Source organism: Pyrus communis, chromosome 15 (assembly GCF_041283825.1).
Source record: "Pyrus communis isolate YQ-2024b chromosome 15, ASM4128382v1, whole genome shotgun sequence".
Lineage (NCBI taxonomy): Eukaryota > Viridiplantae > Streptophyta > Magnoliopsida > Rosales > Rosaceae > Pyrus > Pyrus communis.
In genome coordinates, this window is record NC_142579.1 from 14,834,145 (window position 1) to 14,851,306 (window position 17,162).

Genomic DNA, 17,162 nt, shown 5'->3' on the forward strand with positions numbered 1-17,162 from the left:
TAAATACCATATTGACCACCTTTGACTCTTCCTTGATTGAGCTGTTATTGTCTGTTGCATGCGCGTGGGAATCTCGATGTGCCTCGAGGGTAATTTTATCATTTTTACCTAGAAGTCCACGTGTCACCTCCATAATTTTTTGGATTATTTTTGTCTCCACATATGCCCCCACACCTGCTGGGTTGCTCGCAAGAAAGGGCAGTAGGTGTAGAGATCTTCCCTCGCTTTAGGAAAAATTAGATTTTTTCCTATTTTGATGTAGATTCCCACTTTGATTGTAAATTAGATCCTTATAGGAAAAGGAAATAAATCGCTTCTAAAATCTATTTAAGTTTACCTTAAGTAGATGATTAAATCAACTTCAGAGAGCAATTTATTCAACTCTATAAGAGAGAGAAAGCTAGAGGATATTTGTTCCCCTTCACCTAATAATCTTCTTCACTTGCCAGTGCAAATGACTGTCTTTCGTTATTTTCTTCATCTTCACACCGCACCAAGGTAAGGGCAAATTAATTTTCCTTGTCTTATTAATTTTTTGGAACCTCGGGGTTGAAATTTGGCTCGACAAGGGTCGAGGATGTGGCAAAAAAGTGGTTTGGGAGCCACAATATGGCTACTACGGTGGGGTGCTTCTGTCGGCTGGCAGGGCCAGGTACGGCTCGACTCGACCTGAGGTGTTGGCGGCGTGCGGCTGTGGCTTGTGCATGGGCACTGGCCTCGGGGAGCTTGTGTCAACCCAAGAGGTTGGGAGAAAGTCCTTGGGCTTGGCCCGTGTAAGAGAGATTAAGGGATGCGCAGAGGTGTCTGCCCTTTTTCTATTTGAACTGGGACGAGAAACTTGTTGGGCTAAGAAGAAAGGGACCAGGGCGTAGGGTCTGGCATGGCCACTAGGCTCTTATGGTCTTGGACTCGTGGCTGGTTGGTCATTTGGCTATGAAGCCTAAAGCATTCTTTTTTTCATTTTTTTTTGTGTGCAGCCGTCTAACGATTCTTTCTCACGTCTTTATAGAATTTCCTTGAGCATTCTTCTTTAAGCCACACGAGTGACGATGGTGTGTCGCCGTTGTATCGTCAAAGTGGGTCTTTGTGTAAAGTGTGCTTCTTCAAGGTTGCTTACTTTAAAATTAGCTTCGATGATTCTTTCAGAAATTTTCTTGAAGCATATAGGCACGTTATTCCGTCTGGGGTGCATGTGAAGCGTGTCAAGGAGGGAGTAGTTGTGAACCATGTAGCGGAACTCGGGGAGCTATCAATTTCACCTACTACTTCATGTTGGGATTTACTTTTCCCATGCTGTGTTTCTTCCAAGAAGTGCTTTACTCTATGAAGTGTGCCCCCGCTCAATGTTCTCCAAATGCGGTCCATGTGATGTTGGGATTCCTCAATTTGAGCCAATTCTTTAACTTGGATCTAACTGTTAACGAATTCTGGTACTTCTTTGACATAGGCCGTATTGATGGAGTTGGGCAGCTGTGATCCCACCACAGGCACTTCAATCATTTAAGCAAGGGAGATCATGACTGGGCCAAGGAGACTTTGGAGATAAGTGGAGAGTGAGAGTTTGATTCTTCCCCTGAGTTGCGTGTTCTGACGATTTTCATCATCGGTAAGTAAATTGCTTAGCCTTTAGGCTGCTTTGTGCTTTTGCTGAGTTGCTCTCTATTTTGCTAATTGTCCTCATCTGTTTATGTGGATTCGGAATTTGGCTCAACTCCGAAAACTTCTCCAAATACGAAGAAGGTGCACATTGCTTTAGGTATCCCTGCTGAGTACGGTGAATGGGGTTGGTTGCTTAGTCTTCTTCATTGGGAGAAAAATAGGTTGCTCCCAAGAGAGGAGATAAAACGGATCAAGGCAAAGGCATTGGCTCGTTCAATCATTGTTGTGGGGCCTGCTGTGAACGAAGGTGGAAAGAAAAGATCTTCCCCGCTTGCTCAAGAGATGATGGTTAAGAAAAAATAGAAGATTTCATCTGCTGATCGTGAGGGTCCACCTACTGCCGAGAGGCTTATGATTGACTTGACCTCTTCCAAGTGGAAGAAAGATGAGGTTACTAGATCTGAGCCTATAACTCTTGCCACGTCGAAGATAGCTAGTACGATTGCTGATAGGATTGCTTAGTGTAAAGGTTACATCGTGCCCCCAGTGCTGAAGTTTGTACTAAGACGTCCATTGAGAGCTAAGTCCGGTTCACCTTTGAAGGAGCTTGCTACTATGAAGAGTGATAATATGGATTCTACTACTAAAGTGGTGCCAAAGTCTATTCCTTTTAATGTTAAAATTGGTTCGCTTGCTGAGAAAGAGGAGACTGCTCGCATGGGCAGTTGTGAGAAATCCACCAAGCATACTTCTGGAGAGTCTGCTAAGATTTGTGCACTTTTGAAGCTTGATCTGCTTGAAAATATGGACACGTATGCCAAGCTTATTAAGGGTGTTAGAGAGGTTGTTTGCCCAAGTTCATTTGCAAAGCATATGACTTAATATAAGAGAACTGCTCTACTAGCCATGATGCAAAAAATGACGATTCTGGCTGCTGAGTCTATGCTCATTGACCAAGATGATACCGAGGCTGCCAAGGAGATGGCAACGACTATGACAGCTGAGGCTTATTCTCAGATTCAAGATCTTGAGTGTGCAGTTTATGAGCTTTGTTCTGCTGCTTACGTAAAGGATGAAGAGTTGATTGCTGCTTATAATTAAGTTATCCACTTTGTTGAAGTATTATTCCTTCCTAATGCTAGAATATATTTAGTATAATGGCACAAACAAGGGTGTCGAATCCTCAGGGACTAATTGGACCTATGTAATTACTTGTTTTGCAAGAACTCTATGAAATGAATCAAACTAAACAGAATAGGCAGATTTGTTGTTGTAACTTGAAAGTAAAAGAAAGTGAAGTAAACACAAATAAATGACTCAACAACTAATAAAATGAGATAGTACCAATGGAGATGAAGCTAGGGATTCGGTTTCACCATTGCTCAACTAAATCCATGTTTGTTAAGTTAGTTTGGACTCATTCATCTACCTATTTCTTGAGTTTGTTTCACTTGGACATGATCAACCATATGATGTGTGGATTTGATCAAATGTCTCTAATCATGAACCTAGTTGTGATGTGCAACTTTGGTTCATAATCAAGAGTATGTAATGCACAAGAAACTTTCATAAAACCAAAGGGAATAACTCGGCAGGATTTATGCTAAACATCCCCTTCATTCATTCACATATCTACCAAGATTATGCATGATGTGTGTTTTAATCTTGGCTACACAACTTAGTGATTAATTCAAATGATGATCAAACATTAAAATCAACACACTAAATCACCATTAAATCAGAGAATGAAACAAGAACTAGATGGACAAACTGAGCATTCTAACTTAATTACATGGCAAACTTTGCAAGGTTACATCGAATCCCTAGAGGAGGATTAGTTACAATTCTGTTTACAAAAGATTTAACATAAAAATATAAAACATGAATGAACATAGAATTAATAAGAATAAACCCTTGAAGCAAAACTGATGTTGAATTCCTTGAAGAGTGCCTTCGGTGTTGGTTTTCCAAATGTGGTGCGGATGAAGGTAGATTGGTTATGGTTGAATGATTTCTGCCCTTGGGACAGAAATGGACAGAAAATGAAGTGAAATGGAGTGGTTATGCGTGTGTAAATGGACTGAATGAAGAACAGTTTCTGTGAATGGTAGAAAATGTCGAATGCAATGGAATGGAGAGAATGTGAGATGCAATGGAATGGAGAGAATGTGAGAGCAAATAGGCTGTGTGTAATGGAATGAATTCCGAGAGGAAGAGTGAGTGAGTCCTACTTGGTGAATTTCAGAATATGGTTCATGATGGAAAACAATAGGGAGGCATGTGAAAGCTGACAAGATCCATGTGAAAGGAATGCTGAAAAAGGGTATGAATGTGCACGGTCTAGACAAGAAAGAGCTGGAATCGCATCAAATGGTGGGATGAGTGGATTTCTGGAGTGATGGATGCAAAGCATAGACATGATCTGCAGGTATGTGGTTATTTAATCCAAGATACATGTGCAAAGTCTGCCACAAGGGAGTGGACAATCTGAAACTGGTTATAATAATCTGGAAATGGGAATGGAAGTGCACGGGATGATGATGTTTGTTGGTGTAAATATGGCTGAAAGGTTTAATTAATAGGAGTGAATGTTTTTGGTGCAAAAGGGAGCTGGACAAAGCAAGGGAATACACGGCACAGGTTATGGACATGCATGTGAATGCATGTTTTGATGTTTTAGAATTGCATAATCTGACTTGGAACCACATGGGATTTGTATGACATGATTGTGTTTGTTGGTGGAAATATGGCTGAATGTTTTAGTTAATGGGAATGGGTGTGGAAGTGCACGGGATGGACATGAATGAGTTGGAAATGCAAAGGGAGCTGGAAATGCATGTAAGTGCTCGGCAAGGTGTTTGAACATGCATGTGAATGCATGTTTTGGTGTTGGAACCACCCAATCTGACTTCAATCTTTTTGCCTTGTTTAGATTCACCCAATATGGCCGAATTGCACCACATTCCTTCATTTGCCTTCCAATTGATCTTATTACACACTTGGCTGCACACTAACACCAAACAATGTAAAATGCAACTAGTTTAATCCAAAAACAATACAAAAACGCCAAATAAGAAAGATATACATGCATGCAAATTATGACTTATCAAATACCCCCAAACCTGGTTTTTGCTAGTCCTCGAGCAAACTTAAAACTAAAACACACAAAATACAAACATCTAACTAAACCACTTTCGCTGGCCAAACGATTGCACTGAGCATATGCAACAAGCCTTTGAACCCCTAGGTGTCCCTAGTTGGAGGAGTTGTGTCTCCTGAGGGTTTACAGTGATGACACCCACAAACATTTACAAAATCTGCAAACAACTTGGTTAATACATGCTTTAAACAAACTAATAAGAACCAATGAAGATTTTGTCATTCATTCAACTCAAAAGATTGCCACTTCAAAGAATCGTATCAATTGTAACGTATAAAGATATTTCTCCATATCTTACAACTTCAAAGTCACCATACCCAAATGTTTAAGATAGAATTCGCCTCAACTCTACTCCTCACAGCTTCCACTCAAGTTCTCACTCAGATCTTAAGGTTTTAGCCTCTCAACAACATATATGAGTGAAATTATGTAAAGGGAATCAAAATTCTCACATATGAAATATGAAATGGAAGCACAGTTTCTGAGTAGATCTCATGAAATGAATCAAATGCTAAGAATATAGAAATACACACACTTATCATCACCCATGAATACATCCTCAATGATCAGTTAGGTCTTCTTCAAGGTTGTAATGCAAGGCTTAGGGTATAGGTTATGAAAGATTTGATATGAAATACTAGAGTTTGGGGCATACCAAAGTGTCTTTGAGGCTCTTCACTGGCATTTGTCTTCTTTTGTTTTTGGCGTCCAGGCCCTATGCTTTATAATGAGGCGATTTGGAATTTGTATCCACTTTGATCCTCTTTTTTTTTTTTTTTTTTTTTTTTTTTTTTTAGAAACATTTTCAACATAGGTGCCCTCGGTACACGCCACAATCTTGTTCTAAGCCCAATTTACCTTTTTAGTCTTCATCACATTGGTATTCCCCAAACTATAAGGTATGGCTTGTAATAGGCTAGAATGGGTAGATTATGGTGTGGGTGATGAAAAAGTTAGGTTAAAGTGTTTGGCTACAACAAGGGTGAATGGAGCACACAAATGGGTAGGATTTAAGCCTTTTAGTAGTTAAACATGCATAGCCTAACATCATCTCATTGAGTTCATTCATGAATGATACTAAATACATGGTATCTGCAAAGGAAAATGATTCTTAGCATCCAAACGAAATAGAATTAATGAGATCATTTAAAGTGAAATTGAAAGAAAAAGATAAGAGTAGAAACACTTTAAACCCTCTCAAAGAAGCAATTAGGCTCAAAATAACTCACTAGGGTAGTCTCCACTATTCTTCTTCCAGAATTTGAGTATGGTACCTCCATGATCATAATTTCAAGAGTTAAAGCTTTATACATGACAACAAGATGCAACACTTTTTCATAGCAACCCAATCGTTTGTTTTCAAACATAGCCCTCATATACATTCATATTAGTAAGCAAAACACCTTTAACCAAAACTAACACATAAAACAAACACAAAACACAAACCTTCCATCCCACACCCCCAAACCTAACCTAAGCATTGTCCTCGATGCTTAAAATTGTATGCAAAGTTAATAGGCAAAGAATATGGCATGGAAATAACATAAACACAAAATAAGGAAAGAACACAAACCACACTAGGTTGCCTCCTAGCAAGCGCTTTATTTAATGTCTAGGCAAGACATGGTAGCTTGTTCATGGTGTGGTAAACTCAAGAAAATCTACAACTTGATACACTTGCTCTTCCTCCACTTTATCCAAGTATGGTTTCAATCGCTGCCCATTGACTTTAAAAGAGGTGCCATTCTTCATGTTCTCTATCTCCACAGCTCCATGGGGAAATGTTTGCAGCACTTTGAATGGTCCCACCCACCTAGACTTCAGTTTTCCTGGAAAAAGTCTCAAACGTGAGTCATACAAAAGTACCTTCATACCTTGGTGAAACTCCTTCCTTAGGATGGCCTTGTCATGATAGAGCTTAGTCCGTTCCTTGTAGATTTTGGCATTCTCATATGCCTCATTTCTAAGTTCTTCCAACTCATTAAGTTAGAGTTTCCTTGCTATTCCAGCATCCTTGTAATCAAAGTTGAACTTCTTGATGGCCCAATATGCACGGTGTTCAAGCTCCATTGGCAAATGACAAGCTTTCCCAAACACAAGGCGATAAGGGCTCATGCCAATGGGGGTCTTGTATGCTGTTCTATATGCCCATAGTGCATCATTTAACCTCAATGACCAATCCTTCCTTGTAGGGTTCACAGTCTTCATCAAAATGTTCTTGATCTCCCTATTGCTAATCTCCACTTGTCCTGAGGTTTGAGGATGGTACGGGGTTGCCACTTTGTGGTTGATGTTGTACTTCTTCATCAAGGATTCAAACGGTTTGTTGCAGAAATGGCTGCCACCATCACTAATAATAGCTCTTGGGGTTCCAAACCTACAAAAAATCACATCTTTAAGAAAATTCAACACAACCTTATGATCATTAGTTCTTGTAGCAATGGCTTCAACCCATTTGGATACGTAATCCACTGCCACTAATATGTATAAGTAGCCAAAAGAGGATGGAAATGGTCCCATGAAATCGATTCCCCAAACATCAAAGAGTTCCACCACCAAAATGTTGTTCAATGGCATCTCATTTCTTCGGCTAATGTTCCCCATTTTCTGGCACCTATCACACTTAGAGCAAAAATCAAAAGCATCTTTGAATAAAGTAGGCCAAAAGAAACCAGATTGTAAAACCTTTAGAGATGTCTTTTTGGCACCAAAATGGCCTCCACATGCCAATGTGTGGCTAAATGTTAAGATGCTTTGTTGCTCACTCTCTGGGACACATCTCCTAATGATTTGATCAGGGCAATATTTAAACAAATATGGTTCGTCCCAAACGTAGTGCTTTACCATGGCAAGGAACTTCTTTCTTTCCTGAAAAGAAAGGTCATTTCTCATTATACCACAAGCAAGATAATTAACAAAATCCGCATACCATGGTTCTTGTTCTTGAACAACAAGGAGTTGTTCATCTGGAAATGATTCATTTAGGGGCAAAGGTTGTCCAACTCCATGGTTGTCATTAAGCCTGGACAAATGGTCGGCCACAACATTATCACTGCCCTTCTTATCTCGAATTTCCAAGTCAAACTCTTGTAGTAAGAGTATCCATCTAATCAAGCGTGGTTTAGCATCCTTCTTTGTCATCAAGTACCTAAGGGCTGCATGATCAGAAAACACAATAACTTTAGATCCCACAAGATATGACCTAAACTTTTCTAAGGCAAAAACAACAGCAAGCAACTCCTTTTCAGTTGTGGAATAGTTAAGTTGGGCATCATGCAGAGTCCTGCTTGCATAGTAGATCACATGTGGAAGCTTGTTCACCCTTTGCCCTAAAACTGCACCAATAGCATAGTCAGAGGCATCACACATTAATTCAAAAGGTAACGACCAATCTGGTGCCATAATAATAGGGGCCGAGGTTAGTTCATATTTCAAAGTATTGAATGCATCCATACAAGCCTTATCAAAATGAAATACAACATCTTTAGCTAACAGATTGCATAATGGACGAGTGATCATTGAAAAGTTCTTAATGAAACGACGATAAAAACCCGCATGGCCCAAAAAACTTCTTACTCCCTTCACAGTGGTGGGGGCTACCATATTGGTGATGACGTCAATTTTGGCTCCCTTCACAGTGGTGGGGGCTACCATATTGGTGATGACGTCAATTTTGGCTTTGTCCACCTCCATTCCTTTGCTAGAGATTACATGTCCCAACACAATTCCTTGTTTCACCATAAATTGGCACTTTTCCCAATTGAGAACCAAATTTGTTTCTTGACATCTTTGAAGTACTAAAGAGAGATGGTTAAGACATTCATCAAAAGAGGAACCAAACACTGAGAAGTCATCCATAAATACCTCAATGAATCTTTCTACCATGTCAGAAAAGATAGCCAACATGCATCTTTGGAATGTTGCTGGAGCATTGCAAAGTCCAAAAGGCATTCTCCTGTATGCAAATGTGCCAAAGGGGCAAGTAAAGGTTGTTTTCTCTTGATCCTCCGGAGCGATTGCAATTTGATTGTAACCTGAGTATCCATCCAGAAAACAATAATGTGAGTAACCTGCCAATCTCTCAAGCATTTGATCTATGAAAGGCATAGGAAAGTAATCTTTTCTAGTGCTAGAATTCAACTTCCTGTAATCGGTGCAAACACGCCAACTGGCCGTGGGCTTTGTGGGCACCAGCTCATTGTTTTCATTCCTCATCACAGTGATTCCCACCTTCTTAGGCACTACCTGAATAGCATTCACCCATTTGCTATCAGAAATGGGATATATGATCCATACATCTAACAATTTCAACACCTCATTCCTAACAACTTCCTTCATGTGTGGGTTGAGCCTTCTTTGTGGTTCACGGGTTGACTTTGCTCCTTCCTCTAAAAGAATCCTATGCATGCACATGGTAGGGCTTATTCCCTTGATATCTGCAATAGACCAACCAAAAACTGATTTGAACTCTTTTAACACCCTAATTAGTTTATCTTCTTCATTTGGGGTGAGATCAGAAGCTATGATAATTGGAAGAGTTTCAAATTCAGCTAGATATGCATATTTTAGGTGTGGTGGAAGTGGTTTAAGTTCAAGTTTTGGTGCCTTAACAGTGGAAGGAGTTAGATGTGACATTGATGGTTCTAAAGGCTCTAACAAAGGTGAAACATTCAAAGGATACAATGCTAATGCTTCCAAGGCAGCTACTTCTTCCATGAGTGCATCTTCTTCATCAAACTCATCTTGAGATTGACTCAAAACAGTTTGTAATGGTTCATTCGATTGTGCCTGCAAGAACTTAGAGAATACCAATGAATCAAGCACATCAATGGCATAACAATCAAGAGATGAAGACGGATGAGAAAGAGATTCAAACACTTTGAATTGAACTGTCTCTCCTAACATTGTCATAGTGAGGAGTCCATTTTGCACATCAATGATGGTCTTGGCCGTGGCCATGAAAGGTCTCCCAAGCAATATTGGCAACTCACGATCATGTATAGGAGCTTCTTCCATGTCCAACACTACAAAATCTGCAGGCAAGATTAGTTTATCAACTTGAACTAGAATATCTTCTACTATACCTCTTGGATATTTCACGGATCTGTCTGCAAGTTGTAATGAAATGGTGGTGGCTTTCAAATCTCCCAAACCTAGTTGAAGGTACACTGAATAAGGCATTAAGTTGATGCTAGCACCCAAATCAAGCATTGCCTTCTCTACTTTCTTGTCCCCTATGGTGATGTTGATAGAGAAACTTCCTGAATCCTTGAGCTTTGGTGGAAGTTTTCTTTGCAAAACTGCACTCACATTCTCAGACACGACAACCTTCTCATGTGGTCCATACTTCCTTTTGTAGCTGTTTAACTCCTTGAAGAACTTCCCATATGCCGGCATGTTCCTAATGACATCAAGCAAAGGTAAGTTAACATTCACTTTGCTTAGTATATCAAAAATCTCCTTAAATGACTTATCCTGCTTGCTCTTGGCAAGTCTTCCAGGGAATGGTATTGGTGGAGTGTATGGTTTCTCGGCCTTGTGAAGATTTGGTGCTTCAAATGAGGAAGTAGCATGGCTTGGTTCCTCATTTGGTTTCTCATTGTCTCCTTGAGTAACACCTGCATTCACATGATCATATTCATTAGTAACTTCATTGCCAACTCTATTATCAATAACCTTACCACTTCTAAGTGTAGTGATTGCTTTGGCTTGCTCTTGGTTCCTTTGGAGTATCACGGGTTGGCTTGGAAACTTCCCAACCTCTCTTTGGTTCAAGGCATCTGCAATCTGCCCCAATTGTGTCTCCATTTTGGTTAGGGCTGCTGAATGTTGTTGGAGAGTGTTATTTGTGGAATGTTGGAATTGCAAAGTGTTTTGGGCTAACAGCTTAACCGTATCCTCAAGGGTAGTGGCAAGTTTTGGTTGGAAATTTTGGAATTGATTGTTGTTCTTCCATGAAAGGTTGGGATGATCTCTCCAACTCGGGTTATATGTATTGGAATACATATCATTCCTTGGTCTTTGATTGTAAGAATTCATTAGGTTCACTTGCTCTTGAACATACTCGGGGTAAGCCTCCCTAGATGGACATTGGTGAGTAGGATGGCTTGGTATGTTGCAAATGGCACACACTTCATTTGCTTTTGGCACCATGTTGAGCACGGATTCAAGCTTCCTTTCTAGGTTAGCTACCTGCAACAAAAGCTCATGATTAGAACTTGTTTCATAGACTCCAACTTTCTTACCCCTTAAATCTTTGTGTTGAGCATTAGACCCCAACATCTCATAAATGTTATATGACTCTTGAGCATTCTTTTTCTTCAATGCTCCACCTGCTGCATTATCAACAGTTGATTGACAAGTTTGGGTTAGTCCATCATAGAAAATTTGCATTTGTAAGTGAAAAGGTAACCCATGGTGTGGACATTGTATCAAGAGGCCTTTAAAACGCTCCCAACACTCATTGAAAGGTTCTCCATCATCTTGTTTGAAGTTGAAGATTTGTCCCCTTAATGTGGCTGTCTTTTGAGTGGAAAAGAACTTCTCCAAGAACTTCTTAGCCACGGCATCCCATGTAGTGAGGGAACCTGGTGTTAGAGTCATCAACCAACTCTTGGCCTTATCTTTCAAGGTGTAAGGAAACACTCTCATCCTCAAATTTGCTTCACTTACTCCCTGCAAAGGTAAACCACTCACAACATTGTAAAACTCTTTAATATGAGCTAAAGGGTCTTCATTAGGTAAGCCATAAAATGAAGGAAACATATGGAAATGTGAAGATTTGAGATCATAGTTTCTAGCTTCTGTGGGCAGCAAGATGCATGAAGGTGAATTTGGTATGATTGGTTGAGCAAAGTCCTCCAAAGCTCGAAGCTCATCTTCGTTGCCCGCCATATCTTCTTCTCTTTCCCAATTAAATTGCTCAGATCCTTTACTTGTTGAACTAGGTGAATTCTCTTCCTCTTCTTCACGGATAATGGAGGAACTTGATGGCACAAAGTTGTCTAAAGTGTGGCCCTTCAACCGTTCAATTCTTTGGCCTAACTCAACAAGTTTATTTGACATATACTACCTGAAACAAAGTAACACAAGTTTGAATGAAAATCAAGAATCTACCTATAATGAAAAGAACAAAGTTTAACTAGCAAACAACAATGAAATGAACAAAGTTTAAATAGCAAACAAGCAATTACAAGGGACTGAAATCAGTCCCCGGCAACGGCGCCATTTTTGTTGAAGTATTATTCCTTCCTAATGCTAGAATATATTTAGTATAATGGCACAAGCAAGGGTGTCGAATCCTCAGGGACTAATTGGACCTATGTAATTACTTGTTTTGCAAGAACTCTATGAAATGAATCAAACTAAACAGAATAGGCAGATTTGTTGTTGTAACTTGAAAGTAAAAGAAAGTGAAGTAAACACAAATAAATGACTCAACAACTAATAAAATGAGATAGTACCAATGGAGATGAAGCTAGGGATTCGGTTTCACCATTGCTCAACTAAATCCATGTTTGTTAAGTTAGTTTGGACTCATTCATCTACCTATTTCTTGAGTTTGTTTCACTTGGACATGATCAACCATATGATGTGTGGATTTGATCAAATGTCTCTAATCATGAACCTAGTTGTGATGTGCAACTTTGGTTCATAATCAAGAGTATGTAATGCACAAGAAACTTTCATAAAACCAAAGGGAATAACTCGGCAGGATGTATGCTAAACATCCCCTTCATTCATTCACATATCTACCAAGATTATGCATGATGTGTGTTTTAATCTTGGCTACACAACTTAGTGATTAATTCAAATGATGATCAAACATTAAAATCAACACACTAAATCACCATTAAATCAGAGAATGAAACAAGAACTAGATGGACAAACTGAGCATTCTAACTTAATTACATGGCAAACTTTGCAAGGTTACATCGAATCCCTAGAGGAGGATTAGTTACAATTCATGTTTACAAAAGATTTAACATAAAAATATAAAACATGAATGAACATAGAATTAATAAGAATAAACCCTTGAAGCAAAACTGATGTTGAATTCCTTGAAGAGTGCCTTCGGTGTTGGTTTTCCAAATGTGGTGCGGATGAAGGTAGATTGGTTATGGTTGAATGGTTTCTGCCCTTGGGACAGAAATGGACAGAAAATGAAGTGAAATGGAGTGGTTATGCGTGTGTAAATGGACTGAATGAAGAACAGTTTCTGTGAATGGTAGAAAATGTCGAATGCAATGGAATGGAGAGAATGTGAGATGCAATGGAATGGAGAGAATGTGAGAGCAAATAGGCTGTGTGTAATGGAATGAATTCCGAGAGGAAGAGTGAGTGAGTCCTACTTGGTGAATTTCAGAATATGGTTCATGATGGAAAACAATAGGGAGGCATGTGAAAGCTGACAAGATCCATGTGAAAGGAATGCTGAAAAAGGGTATGAATGTGCACGGTCTAGACAAGAAAGAGCTGGAATCGCATCAAATGGTGGGATGAGTGGATTTCTGGAGTGATGGATGCAAAGCATAGACATGATCTGCAGGTATGTGGTTATTTAATCCAAGATACATGTGCAAAGTCTGCCACAAGGGAGTGGACAATCTGAAACTGGTTATAATAATCTGGAAATGGGAATGGAAGTGCACGGGATGATGATGTTTGTTGGTGTAAATATGGCTGAAAGGTTTAATTAATAGGAGTGAATGTTTTTGGTGCAAAAGGGAGCTGGACAAAGCAAGGGAATACACGGCACAGGTTATGGACATGCATGTGAATGCATGTTTTGATGTTTTAGAATTGCATAATCTGACTTGGAACCACATGGGATTTGTATGACATGATTGTGTTTGTTGGTGGAAATATGGCTGAATGTTTTAGTTAATGGGAATGGGTGTGGAAGTGCACGGGATGGACATGAATGAGTTAGAAATGCAAAGGGAGCTGGAAATGCATGTAAGTGCTCGGCAAGGTGTTTGAACATGCATGTGAATGCATGTTTTGGTGTTGGAACCACCCAATCTGACTTCAATCTTTTTGCCTTGTTTAGATTCACCCAATATGGCCGAATTGCACCACATTCCTTCATTTGCCTTCCAATTGATCTTATTACACACTTGGCTGCACACTAACACCAAACAATGTAAAATGCAACTAGTTTAATCCAAAAACAATACAAAAACGCCAAATAAGAAAGATATACATGCATGCAAATTATGACTTATCACACTTCTGGAAGATCGTCGATAAGCTTGAACCCCAAGTGTTGGTACTCTAAGGTATGTTGAAGATCAACGAAAGTCTAAAGAAGGAAGTGGATGAGATGCAGTGCGTCCGTGTTGGTCTGCTCGAGGAGAACAAGTAGCTGAAGGGTGATAAGGTTGGACTTGAGACTTCACTTATTCAGAGTCAGGCTGATTTCTACAAACTAGGTTATGTAGATCATTTCTTTGGTAAGCCGTCTGTCTTTGAGTTTGTTGGGAAAAACTTTGAGACTTTCTCTATTTCTCTAGAAGACTTACTTACCTTTACTTTTGAGGCTTCCAATGGTGACATGGTCAGAGAAGTTAGTGCTAGGCTAGGGCAGCCGGGGTGAAACGCTGGATGACGCTGCTGCTAAGAGTGTGGCAGCTGCTGAAGGTGTGGCGACCGAGTAGTTGTGAGATGTCTAAGCTACTGGAGAGTAGTCTTTTGGTTATCCTTTAGGATTTTCTTTCTTTTCCTTGTTGTTTTTGCTTTGCTTGAACTTTATCGGTCTTTGCTATTTGTTTATCAAATTTGCTAGAAAATTTAATAAACTTGCTTTCTTTGCCTTTCTTCATCTTCACTTCTTTTGTTTACACCTAAGCTTTAACTTTTAAAGCAGCGACATACGTGCTGTTTTTCTCTAAGCAGACAAGCCCACATAGCCTATATAACCATAGGTTTTGGTGTAGAACATTTGCAAAGTTGTTAGCCATAGGTTTAGCAGCCGGACGCTTTACTTACAGAAGCAGACGAGTCCGTGTGACCACTTGGTTGTTAACTTTGGTTTTCTTCAATCTTTTGAGCTATGTGGCCTACATCAATTCGCTAACATTTCGTATCAAAAGTACACGATTGTATGGAATTTCGTAGATGAAGGTTTGAGAGAACTCCTTGCTCTTTATGTAACCAATTCCATAGGTTGTATAACAAGTATCATAACACTTTAGGAATTAGTGTAGATCTAAACGATCATTCCGCGCTTAGTAGAGATGAAGCTTATCGACTGAGTAGCATGTCGGCAGTGGATAGAGCTTCGTATATGCACGCTAACTGTTTAACGTTTCACAAAAATGTGTGGTTGTATAAGTTTAGTACGGCTCACTACTCGAAGGGTAAACTATAGACAATCTTCTGGAAACAATAGGTTACTTTAGTGCACTCGGTAGCAGCTTTAGAGTTCCAGGGCAGTTGTCTATAGGGCGTACTGCTTAATGTGCTTCCTCCATCTCTGAGGCCTAGTTCCTTGCAGATTAGGCCAAAAAAAAAAATCCTTCAGCTATCTAAGACTTTAAAAAGACCAGTGTGGCTACTTCTAGGAATCCTGGTGCAAGCCATCATGCACCTAGATATAGCAGGGCAGCCTGACTTATCGAGTCTGGATATTCGGAGTGTATAGTTTATCCTATCGCATCGGAAAGCCGACCTCTATGGGTGTTAGGGAATTGGTTTTCACTCTTGCACTAGAGGGCATGATTTGTCCCCAAAGGGGTGCAATTTTTGCAATAAGTCCCAGAAAGGGCGCGATCTTCAATGAGAAGTAAAAGTGATCAATTATTTAGGCATATAGTCAAGCCAGGCATGTGACTGACTTCTTTGATCTTCAAAGAAATATATCAACTTTGCTAGAAGGTAGAAACTGCATAACAGTTGGATAGTTCTCAGCTTACGAGGTGGTGCCCGTCAAATTGCTTGAGTATTCGAGCTTTAATGTAGCAAGAGGTCACACATGGTACTTCCTCATATTGTAGGCGTTCTACTACTTTTCGATCTTTTTGTCGTTCATGGTGGTGAAGGTGTAATTATCTTTGCCGCTTACTCTGCTAATCTTGTACGGACCTTCCCAGATGCGATACATCTTTTTGGAGCTTTTTCTGTAGGCAATGATGAAGGTTTTTCTTAGGACTAGATCTTCGAGCTAGAACTCCTGGATCTTGTCCCTTTTGTTGTAGCTAGAAAGAAGCTGCTGCTAGTAGGCTGCGATGCGGGTGATGACCTTTTTGCCTTCCTCCTCTACCAGATCTAAATTTATGGCCATCTTATTTCTATCTTGCTTGATGCTTGGTAGTATAGTGCTAATACTTGGCACAATGACATTGGGATGAATGATTGCTTTTGAACTAAATGCCAATGAGAAATGAGTTTCACTGAATGTTCGTCGTTTGGTTGTGCGATACGCCCATAGACATCTAGGAAGTTCGTCTGGCCATTTTCCTTCTTGTCTGATAGGGATTTCTTAAGGTAATCGAGAATCATCTTGTTAGATGCTTCAGCTCACCCATTGATTTAAGGATACCTCAGCGTGGACATGTGCTACTTGATGCCATATTTTTGGAAGAACTATGTTAATTCTTTGCCTACGAATTGAGGGTCATTGTCTGTGACAATGGACTGAGGGATACCAAATCGATAGATGACGTTCCTTTATATAAAGCGCTTTATGTCCGTCTAAGTTGTGGTTGTCATAAGCTCTGCTTCCACCCATTTGGTGAAGTAGTTAGCTGCCATAATCATCATGCTTCTGCCCCTAGTAGCTAGCGACATTGGCCCTACTAAGTCGATTGCCCACTGCATGAATGGCCAATGACTCGTCTGTGTGTGCAGTTCGCTAGCATGCAATGCTGGTACCGACTTGTAGCGTTGGCAACTGTCACACTTTTGTACTAACTTATTAACGTCTTGATGCATAGTAGACTAATAGTAGCCTGAGTTACGAGTCTTCTGTGCTAACGATTGGCCTTCAAAGTGATTTCCACAAACATTTTCGTGGATTGAACTTAGAACTTTTAGGTTATCGGGAGGTGCTAGGCAGCAGAGATGTGGTCCAGTGTAAGATCTTCAGATGAGAATGTCGTTCTACATGTGGTAGCGTGCTGCCTTCATTTGGAGCTTTCTAAACTCCAATCGTTCTGTGGGGAGTGCCATTGACTAGCTAGTTTATAATAGAATCTTGCTAGTTTGGAGTTATACTAACCTATGACACCTCGGTTGCTAGCTCCGCCTCTACGCTTGGTTTGTTTAGATACTCCACCAATATATAGCATTTGAGTTGATGGTTAAGGGCCGAAGTTTAGGCCAGGTAGCACGTCCGCGTGGGCATTATTTGCCCGCAAAACTTGAGTGTGGGTATAAGTCTGAAACGCCTCAAGTTACTTTT

The 17,162-nt window shown here is 40.0% G+C and overlaps 1 non-coding gene across 1 annotated transcript; it reads left to right on the forward strand.

Moving 5' to 3' along the window:
- The first annotated feature begins 11,168 nt into the window (after nt 1-11,168).
- LOC137720591 (small nucleolar RNA R71) lies at nt 11,169-11,279 on the forward strand. Its single transcript, XR_011066550.1, has one exon. It is a non-coding gene; the product is annotated as a small nucleolar RNA R71 (small nucleolar RNA).
- The last annotated feature ends 5,883 nt before the right edge of the window (nt 11,280-17,162 follow it).